The sequence below is a fragment of the Octopus bimaculoides genome, chromosome 1, assembly GCF_001194135.2.
Source record: "Octopus bimaculoides isolate UCB-OBI-ISO-001 chromosome 1, ASM119413v2, whole genome shotgun sequence".
Lineage (NCBI taxonomy): Eukaryota > Metazoa > Mollusca > Cephalopoda > Octopoda > Octopodidae > Octopus > Octopus bimaculoides.
In genome coordinates this window covers 88427412-88436216 of record NC_068981.1, presented here as the reverse complement: position 1 = coordinate 88436216, position 8805 = coordinate 88427412, and the positions used below count along the sequence as shown (strand labels likewise).

The 8805-nt window shown below is 36.3% G+C and overlaps 1 long non-coding RNA gene across 1 annotated transcript in view; it reads left to right on the top strand.

Annotated features, from left to right (window-relative positions):
* Positions 1–7626, top strand: part of LOC106874017 (uncharacterized) — an 11827-nt gene extending 4201 nt beyond the window's left edge. The window contains exon 2 of the long non-coding RNA XR_001409954.2: positions 6026–7626. This is a non-coding gene — a long non-coding RNA (uncharacterized LOC106874017). The remainder of the gene's footprint in view (positions 1–6025) is intronic.
* The last annotated feature ends 1179 nt before the right edge of the window (positions 7627–8805 follow it).

Sequence of the window (8805 nt, the reverse complement as noted above, 5' to 3'; positions counted from 1 at the left end):
GGCGTTGTGAGTGTTTATTGAGCGAAAACACCTACAGATCCACGAGGCTCCGGCAGGGGATGGTGGCGAACCCTGCTGTACTCTTCCACCACAACTTTCTCTCACTTTTACTTCCTGTTTCTGTTGTGCCTGTAATTCAAAGGGTCAGCCTTGTCACACTGTGTCACGCTGAATCTCCCCGAGAACTACGTTCAGGGTGCACGTGTCTGTGGAGTGCTCAGCCACTTGCACGTTAATTTCACGAGCAGGCTGTTCCGTTGATCGGATCAACTGGAACCCTCGTCGTCGTAAGTGACAGAGTGCCAACAACAACAATTGCAAGTTAGCAGCTGAAAGGAAAACTTGGAATTCTAGAGGACTGACATTGGCTGGGTGGGGTGAGTTACTTAGTGAAGTGGAAAGTGTGAGCCCTTGGGAGGAAGTTGGGTCACAATATAGTTGATGACAGGAAGAGAGGCTTTTTTAAGCTGGTTGGATGAATCTTATTGGAAGTGATGCAAGATCAACTAGTTTTAAGAAGTTGGGTGCCTGTTCAGGGAATACAGTCTAGGATATCTGTATGTGCAGCAGTGTAAATGTAGGAGCAGTATACTATTGAGGGCCTCACTAGAGCTTTATACAGGGTTAGTAACTGTTGGATGCTGCAATATTTCTGGCAGTGAAAAGGAAGATAAGTTCATTTGATGCAGTCACAAGTTAATACTAAGACTGTCTTTAGCGACATGTCCTATTAATACCAATACTGTCACTGTATTCATGTTTATGACCATGTCATGACTTCTGACACACTGCACCCTGTCCTCACATTACCCAGAGTAGGGTCTCTTTTTTTCCTATTGTGTAAGTTTTAAGATTTCATTACTATTACTTGCAGGTCGTATTATTGTGACTGTCCTGTTCAAACTATGTCAGGTCAACTTTTCCAGTAATCTTTCATTGATCAGTAGAACAAATACCACCAGAGAAGTAGTGGGATTGACCTTAAATCTATGGCTTTGTGTCAAAGTTACAAATCTGTTTTTGAAAATCTCCTGAAAATGAACTAAATTACATGCAAGTAACTCATATGCAAAACCGTGTACTAATTTATGTATCCAGTTCATTTAGTAATTCCTAATCTGTGCATGTGGAATGTACATTATTCAAGCCATGACCATCCCTGTTTATTTTTTGGCACTTATATTCAGTACAACGTTATCTAGTGTATTCACATGATAAGGCTAAGATTCAAAGGAGATTGGCTGCCAATTCTAACAGGTCAAATAATCATATAGATGTGTCTTTACTCACTCAATAACTGGCTGCAAATTTATGAAGTATGAGTGACTGTATCATAGAGGAGCAACAACTGTTGCAGACTAACTCTGGTATTGCTGTCTTCTATAGCCACCACTATATGCTAATCCTTGATATCACAAACCCACATCTCTCCTTCTCTCTCTCACACACACATACACACACACAGCACTGATTCAGATGACTGTTCAACAACCATATTGTCCACAAACCTAACACAGAAAATACTTGACTTCAACAACAAAAACATTTCTTCTATATGTACCACTCTAACTACCATCTACATCAGTGGTTCTCAACCAAGGTCCATATAACACAAGTTAATGTGAGAAAAACAAAACAGGAATTTTGAAACAAGTTTCTATAAAACTAGGTTTTAAACATTGAATAACTATCGGGATCCAACGGAATAAAATAGTAATCAAAGTAATCCATGGATTTAAAAAATGGTTGAGAATACAGGCACAGGAGTGGCTGTGTGGTAAGTAGCTTGCTTACCAACCACATGGTTCTGGGTTCATTCCCACTGCATAGCACCTTGGGCAAGTGTCTTCTCAGGCCGACCAAAGCCTTGTGAGTGGATTTGGTAGACGGAAACTGAAAGAAGCCCATCTTATATAAGCATATATATATGTATGTTTGTGTGTCTGTGTTTGTCCCCCCAACATCGCTTGACAACCAATGCTGGTGTGTTTATGTCCCCTGTAACTTAGCGGTTTGGCAAAAGAGGCCGATAGAATAAGTACTAGGCATCTAAAGAATAAGTCCTGGGGTCGATTTGCTCGAATAAAGGCGGTGCTTCAGCATGGCCGCAGTCAAATGACTGAAACAAGTAAAAGAGTAACGAGAGTAATCCCTGATCTACATCAATAAAGATTTAAACTTTATTTTCTGCTAGCTACTCATACAAAAAAAATACTCAGCACTCCCTCAAGAAACAACACAAACCACTAGCCAGCAAACAATGTACAAATACACTTCTAGAAGCTTCATTTTCCACAAGGCTCCATCTTTTCACCCATTCTTTTCAACCTGTACCTATACAACATTCTCACATCTTCACAAGCTTCATAACATTCTCCCACCATTCTTCAAACACTACTGCATAACCACTCCAACTTCATTGAAACCATCTGGCAATCTGGCTCCACAACAACTGCTTTAAAGTAGCACCAACCAAAAACCACTGTTTTCCTTTCTTATGAGCAACACCAGAGAACATCAAATACAACACATCAAACAGAGTACAAGCATGTTTAAAGCAGTCATAAGTGCCACATATGACTCAAGAAACAAGCAGTAACAATGCTGGAGAAAGTTCAGAGAGCTTTTAACTCTGTTGGCAAAAGGTCTAAGATTGTATGATGCATTTGTATGAACTGTGATGCTGCATGGTAGTGAAGCATGGGTCCTGAATGTGGAGGATATGCAAAGGTTGTAGAGGAATGAAGCTGGTATGCACCACTGGATGTTGTGCATGTGCAACAGAGCAATGGTGTATTGAGAGAGAAGTTGGACATAAGAGGAATTAGATGAAGTATGCAAGAGAGGAGACTGCACTGGTTTGGTCATGTGATGCAGATGGTTGGGGACGGTTGCATAAAGAAGTGCCAATCAATTAAAGTGGTGGGGGAGTTGTGGAAGAGAGAGACCCAGGAAAATGACAGAGGATCAAGATATTTGGAGTATTGCCATATGCAAAAAGACCCACCTACCACAACAGAATTGGGGTCCTAAAACCAAGGTGCCACAAAAAGCATCGGTGTGGGTACTGGTACCACATAAAAAGCACGGGTGCTGGTGCCACATAAAAAGCACACAGTACACTCTGTAAAGTGGTTGCTGTTAGGAAGGGCATCCAGCTGTAGAAGCCAAGCCAAAGCACTATGGAATCTGGTACAGGCCTTGACCTCTCCAGTTCCTGTCAAGTCATCCAACCCATGCCAGCATGGGAAACAGACATTAAATGATGATGATGATACACTAGATCCATCATAGACTATGCTAGTGCTCTCTGGGCCCGTCAAAGAACATAAAAAGTACACTATACATTATAACAGGTTGTACTATTTATATAAGATACCCTCAGGTCACCTAAACAATGAAACAAAAATACCAGAAATATACAGCCACCTAAATAAGTGAGGGACACAGTCTTTTAGTGGAGTAGGCTTAAATTCTCACAGTCCCTGTTATTATATGAAAATCTACCCCCAGACACCCAGAAACATATGCCACACCCCAGAACATTACAACAATATTATCATAAAAATGCCAGCTCTCCCACTGAGTCCAAACAAACAAAAGGAACACATACTCACAGAAATAATTGTACAGTCAATAGGCTCACTAGCTACAATACTAGTGGGATGTCTACAGAATGGCCCTTAGACTAAAAGGGTTGATATAAATGTAATAGATCTGTAGCTGAAGTATCATCATTCCATCAAGTATCTACATTGCCAGAATTTGGCTCAGTTAGGGTTGGCCTGAAGCTACAGTTAGAAACAAGTCAACAAGAGAGCCTCTGTGCAATGATTCGACCTGTTAAAATTAGTAACTATAGCTGCAGACTAACTGAAGGCTTGCTAGTGTATTTGGTCAGCAGATACTAAAAGAAGCCTATCATAAGCACAAGTGTGTCTGTGTGGTGAGAAGTTTGCTTCCCAACCACATAGTTCCAGGTTCAGTCCCACTACATGACATCTTGGACAAGCGTCATCTACTATAACCTTGGACTGACCAAAGCCTTGTGAGTGGATTTGGTAGGTGGAAACTGAAAGAAGCCCATCGTATATATATGTATGCGTGTCTTTGTGTTTCTCCACCATTACTGCTTGACAATATATTTGTTTTCTTTAGATTAAAATTTTGTTCTCAAATTGGTGACACACCCTGTGTGTACATAATATATATATATTAAGCAAAAGTCCATATGTGTATGGTACTTTTTGGTTATATCACTCCCATTAAAAAATTGGGCTATCTCCTCCCATTTTACAAGAAATATCAGTACCTTTGGTCATCTCTCTCAACTAAAATAATTGCTTAACCCTCAATAAAACAAAAACAGAAATGAAAAAATTAATAAACACGAAAAGTGGAAAGATAAAGCATCTTATTGAATCTGATAATATTTTTATAACAAATCATAGCATGCCTACTGAGGAGGCCAAACATCAACAATGTGTTGAAGTATTGAATCAAAAGGATCTGATTCTTTTAATCCAATTTCCTGTTGCCACATAAACTCAGTTTTTTAGTGGGGAGATAACCCAATTTTTTAATGGCAAGAGATAACCAAAAAGTACCATACGTATGGGTGTCTGTGCTTGTCCCCCTCATCACCACCATCGCTTGACAATCAATGTTGGTGTGTTTTAAGTCCCCATAACTTAGTAGTTTGGCAAAAGTGACTGATAAAATAAGTACTAGGCTTACAAAGAATCAGTACTGGTGGTTAATTTCTTCAACTAAAACCCTTTAAGGTGGTGCTCCAGCATAGCCACAGTCAAATGGCTAAAGCAAATAAAAGAAGATATATATACATACATAATATTAATAATAATAAAGAGTATGGAGACTTGTACATTCACAAAATTTATTTTATAGTTATATACAACTTGTTATAACGACCTACACGTGTTTCCGTCACAGTGACTACTCACTATTGCAAATGCAACCTTGCAATATTGTCAGTGCAACTTCATCAGAGCCCATCTATTTGGTCATCCTTGAGATGACTTGACTGAAATAAATTTTTGTTAGTTAGTGTTCTGTGGGAGGTGGGGGTGTTGTTATTTATAGGTATGTGCTGATGACCTCAACTTCACCCCAGTCGCTGTCCAAAGTTAGGGCTTGGTCTAAGAATAGGTTATGGTTGAGATTATTGATTTTGTAAGGCTCTTTGTTCGTTTTAATGATTGTGTGTGTTATGTTTTTGATTTGTAGTGTAGTGCTTGTATTGAAGGGTTCACGTTTGTTTACATTCATTTTTTGGTTGGGTTGCTCATGATTTGTGTTATACATTGGGTGAGGTACTTGTCTCTTTTATTAAGATGGTTATTAAATATCTTTATGTTTATGTTATGTTATTCTATTTGTTTCAAGCTCAATGGTTGCTGGGGTGTTGGGTATCTAGAATTATCTTTATATATCTCTTAAAGGTTCTTCTGTGTTTGTGTAAACCTCTTAGGGCTTGTTTGTGTCTTGTATTAATTAATGTGCATTTTGATGTAAATATTTGGTAAAGCTCCTCTATGCACAAGTCACATCTATTTCCCCCACTCGATAAGGCTTAGCAGTACTGTGTTGGCACTCCGTCGCTTACAACGTCAAGGGTTCCAGTTGATCCAATCAACAGAACAGCCTGCTCATGAAATTAATGTGCAAGTGAGCACTCCACAGGCACGTGTAACCTGCCGGAGCCTCGTGGATCTGTAGGTGTTTTCGCTCAATAAACACTCACAACGCCCAGTCTGGGAATCGAAACCGCGAGTCCGCTGCCCTAACCACTGGGTCATTGCGCCTCCACTTAGCAGTACTAATTAGTTCCAAATTAATAACTATTGTTTTTATTTTTAATTTGCAATATTTGAAAAATAAAAATAGAATGGTTACGTCTAGCATTCAGGCAAAACAACAACAACTTTTAAATTTTTACCATTTAGTAAGTTCTAAGTTCTCACTTTTTTTTTAATATTATTTCTTTCTATTGTTTTCATTGCAGGCTGGTATTTGGTTTGGCGTTTCTTCTTACAACGATTTGGTTTCATTCGTGAGCTTTATGCCAGTGAGAATTCTAATTCACAAGATGTCCCCAAACGAAGACGTGACAAGTCTAGAAAAGATTAATTTACAATCTAATGGATTTATTTCTGGTTGCAAGCTGGCTCAAAACTATTTCGCTACTAAAACTTCCCAATTTATCACTGAGTCGTCAGCAATCAGCAGGTGGACAAATGGCTGGTACTATCAAAATATGCAATTAACGTTGTCACTATTCAAATTCAAATTACCAGTATTTTTATGCCATTTTTTAATTACTACTAATAAACCGTCCCAGATGTTTAAACAGAACCGAAATATCAAATGCTTAAACCAATAGTTTCTGTATGAAAGATGTAATGTTGATGTGTTTGTGTAACTGTTTTATATAGAAAATTATTTATATTTAAAAAAGAAATCATGCTTTGTTTTTAATGTCTTTTTTTCTTTTTTATTTATTTTTTTTTTTCCTGCAACCTAGAAAAGAAACAAAATGAATTAAGAACATGATTGGGGAAAATGTATTTCTTTGATCTCCAGAAATTCAATCCAAGAAAACTCACTTCAATTTTTGAAATATGTATATTTATATATCTACACGTTCCTTTAAAAAAATATATATAGCATTTTTATTTTATTTTTATTATTATTATTATTTTGTTCGCAATTACAGGACTTGTTTTTATAACATAACATTATGGAAAGATATGAAACTTTCATATCAATTCAAACAGTTTACGTATTAAGCATAAAGTTTTGTATTAGTGTGCTCATATGAAACTTCTTTCCGCAAAACATTACATGACATAGATATCGAGCAATTTTGTTCACTTCCGTTGCTTTGAGATTGGTTAATCAATATTACTGATGGAAATATTTTCCAAGCAATTTAACAGTAACAATGTTCTGTGCAGCCAGTTTCATTTCTCTCAGCAAGTGAACATATACTTCATCTGGGATCTAACTTACAAACCTTTATTGCTTACTGGAGCCCAGTGTTCTTATCCGCCACAGAGCTTAAAACATTGGCATTATGGAAAATAGTGTTATAACTCTACCGCATGTAATACAGGTTTCATAAGTTCAAATCCTAGCTTCAGAAGGCTGCACATATCCTAATGACAAATACAAACTAAAGTGCTTCAGAAGCATTGATTTACTAAAATCCAGAAGAAAACATGAAGGTCTGAAAAAAAAATTTCCATCAATATTGATATATTTTATTGGAGTAGTCCATACATACAAATTTACAATGGTGACATACCTATTTGAATATCTCTAAATTATTTTTTAAGAAATCACTCCTATTTTTTTCCCCCCACTAAACAGCGAATATTTCAGATATGAATTGCTTGTCACATTTCATGCATTGGAATTGGGTCTGGCTTATTGTTTGGAGTTTTGGGTCATTACAACATTCTTTGAGAGCCTTTTCATCTAAATGTAAATTTTGAAATCAAGTTCTGCCTTTTAAAATCTTATCAAATAATTGGCTGCAATTTTTTTTTTTTTTTTTTTTTTTAACTGGAAAAATATAATTATTCAAGTGATTTTATGTAACTATTCAAATATTACTCTCTATTTTTCACTTCTCTATCATTCAGTTTTGTTTATATGTTCTCATTTATTTCATGGTTCATATCAAGCACAATGGTGTGTCTGTGATCCACTTTCACTCATTAAAATGACCTTCATCACATTGAGAAAGGCATCAATCTCACAACTGCACATTTCCTTTCTTCATTTTAGTACTAAGGCAAGGTACGAAACGTATATCAAAAATCATTATTTTATGGGTTCGCTCACAAATTTTTAATCTTAATCTGTGATATATATTTATATATAAATATATATAAATACATATATGTATGAATATTTATATATATATATATGTATATTTATGTAAGAGTGTGTGTATATATATATGTAATAGATTAGTTCACCCATGATATATTTGTTTTAATACATGAAGGAAGAGGCTGGGAGGGTAACTGTTTTTATATTTCATGTTTCTAAAGGCAGAAACATGATGAATGGACAAGTGCTTCTGAAACACAAGATATGCTTCTCCATTCGTTCATATAAGTGATTTGTTCATTATATTCTGAGGGACATCAGTACCATGAATTTCATGTCAGAATTGTAGTCAAAGCCACTTCACAAACATTAATACTGCCTTTGAATGGGCATAAACCTCCCCCAATTTTATTCCCTTTTTACCCATAAGGTTTTGTGCCTATTCATAACAAAAGATTGTTTGTTAAAAGCAATCACAACAGATAGGCTAATATTTTGATTAATAACTTTTTTTTTTCTCCTTGAACTGATGGACCACAAGCTGCGGGTTCACTGACTTTTTATTCCTCAGAAACAATGATGACTTACTCAGTATATTACCGGTATTTATTTCAGTGCACTTACCCACCCCCACCCGCCAACTCTTTCCTGTTGCCTTTCTTCAGCTATACATGGTTATCCATTCACAGCTATGAGACATCTCAAACCTGTTGCTTTGCTGCTGAACCTACATCTTTACACATATATATATATACATATACATATAAATAAATACATATATATATATATATATGATGATATATATATATATATATATATGTGTGTGTATTTATATATATATATATATTGCATGGATCAGAATACATGTAATATTGGGTTGAATGTTGAGCATGAGAAACAAAGAGACAAAAAAAAATGAGAGAGAGAGAGAGAGAGATTTAGTTT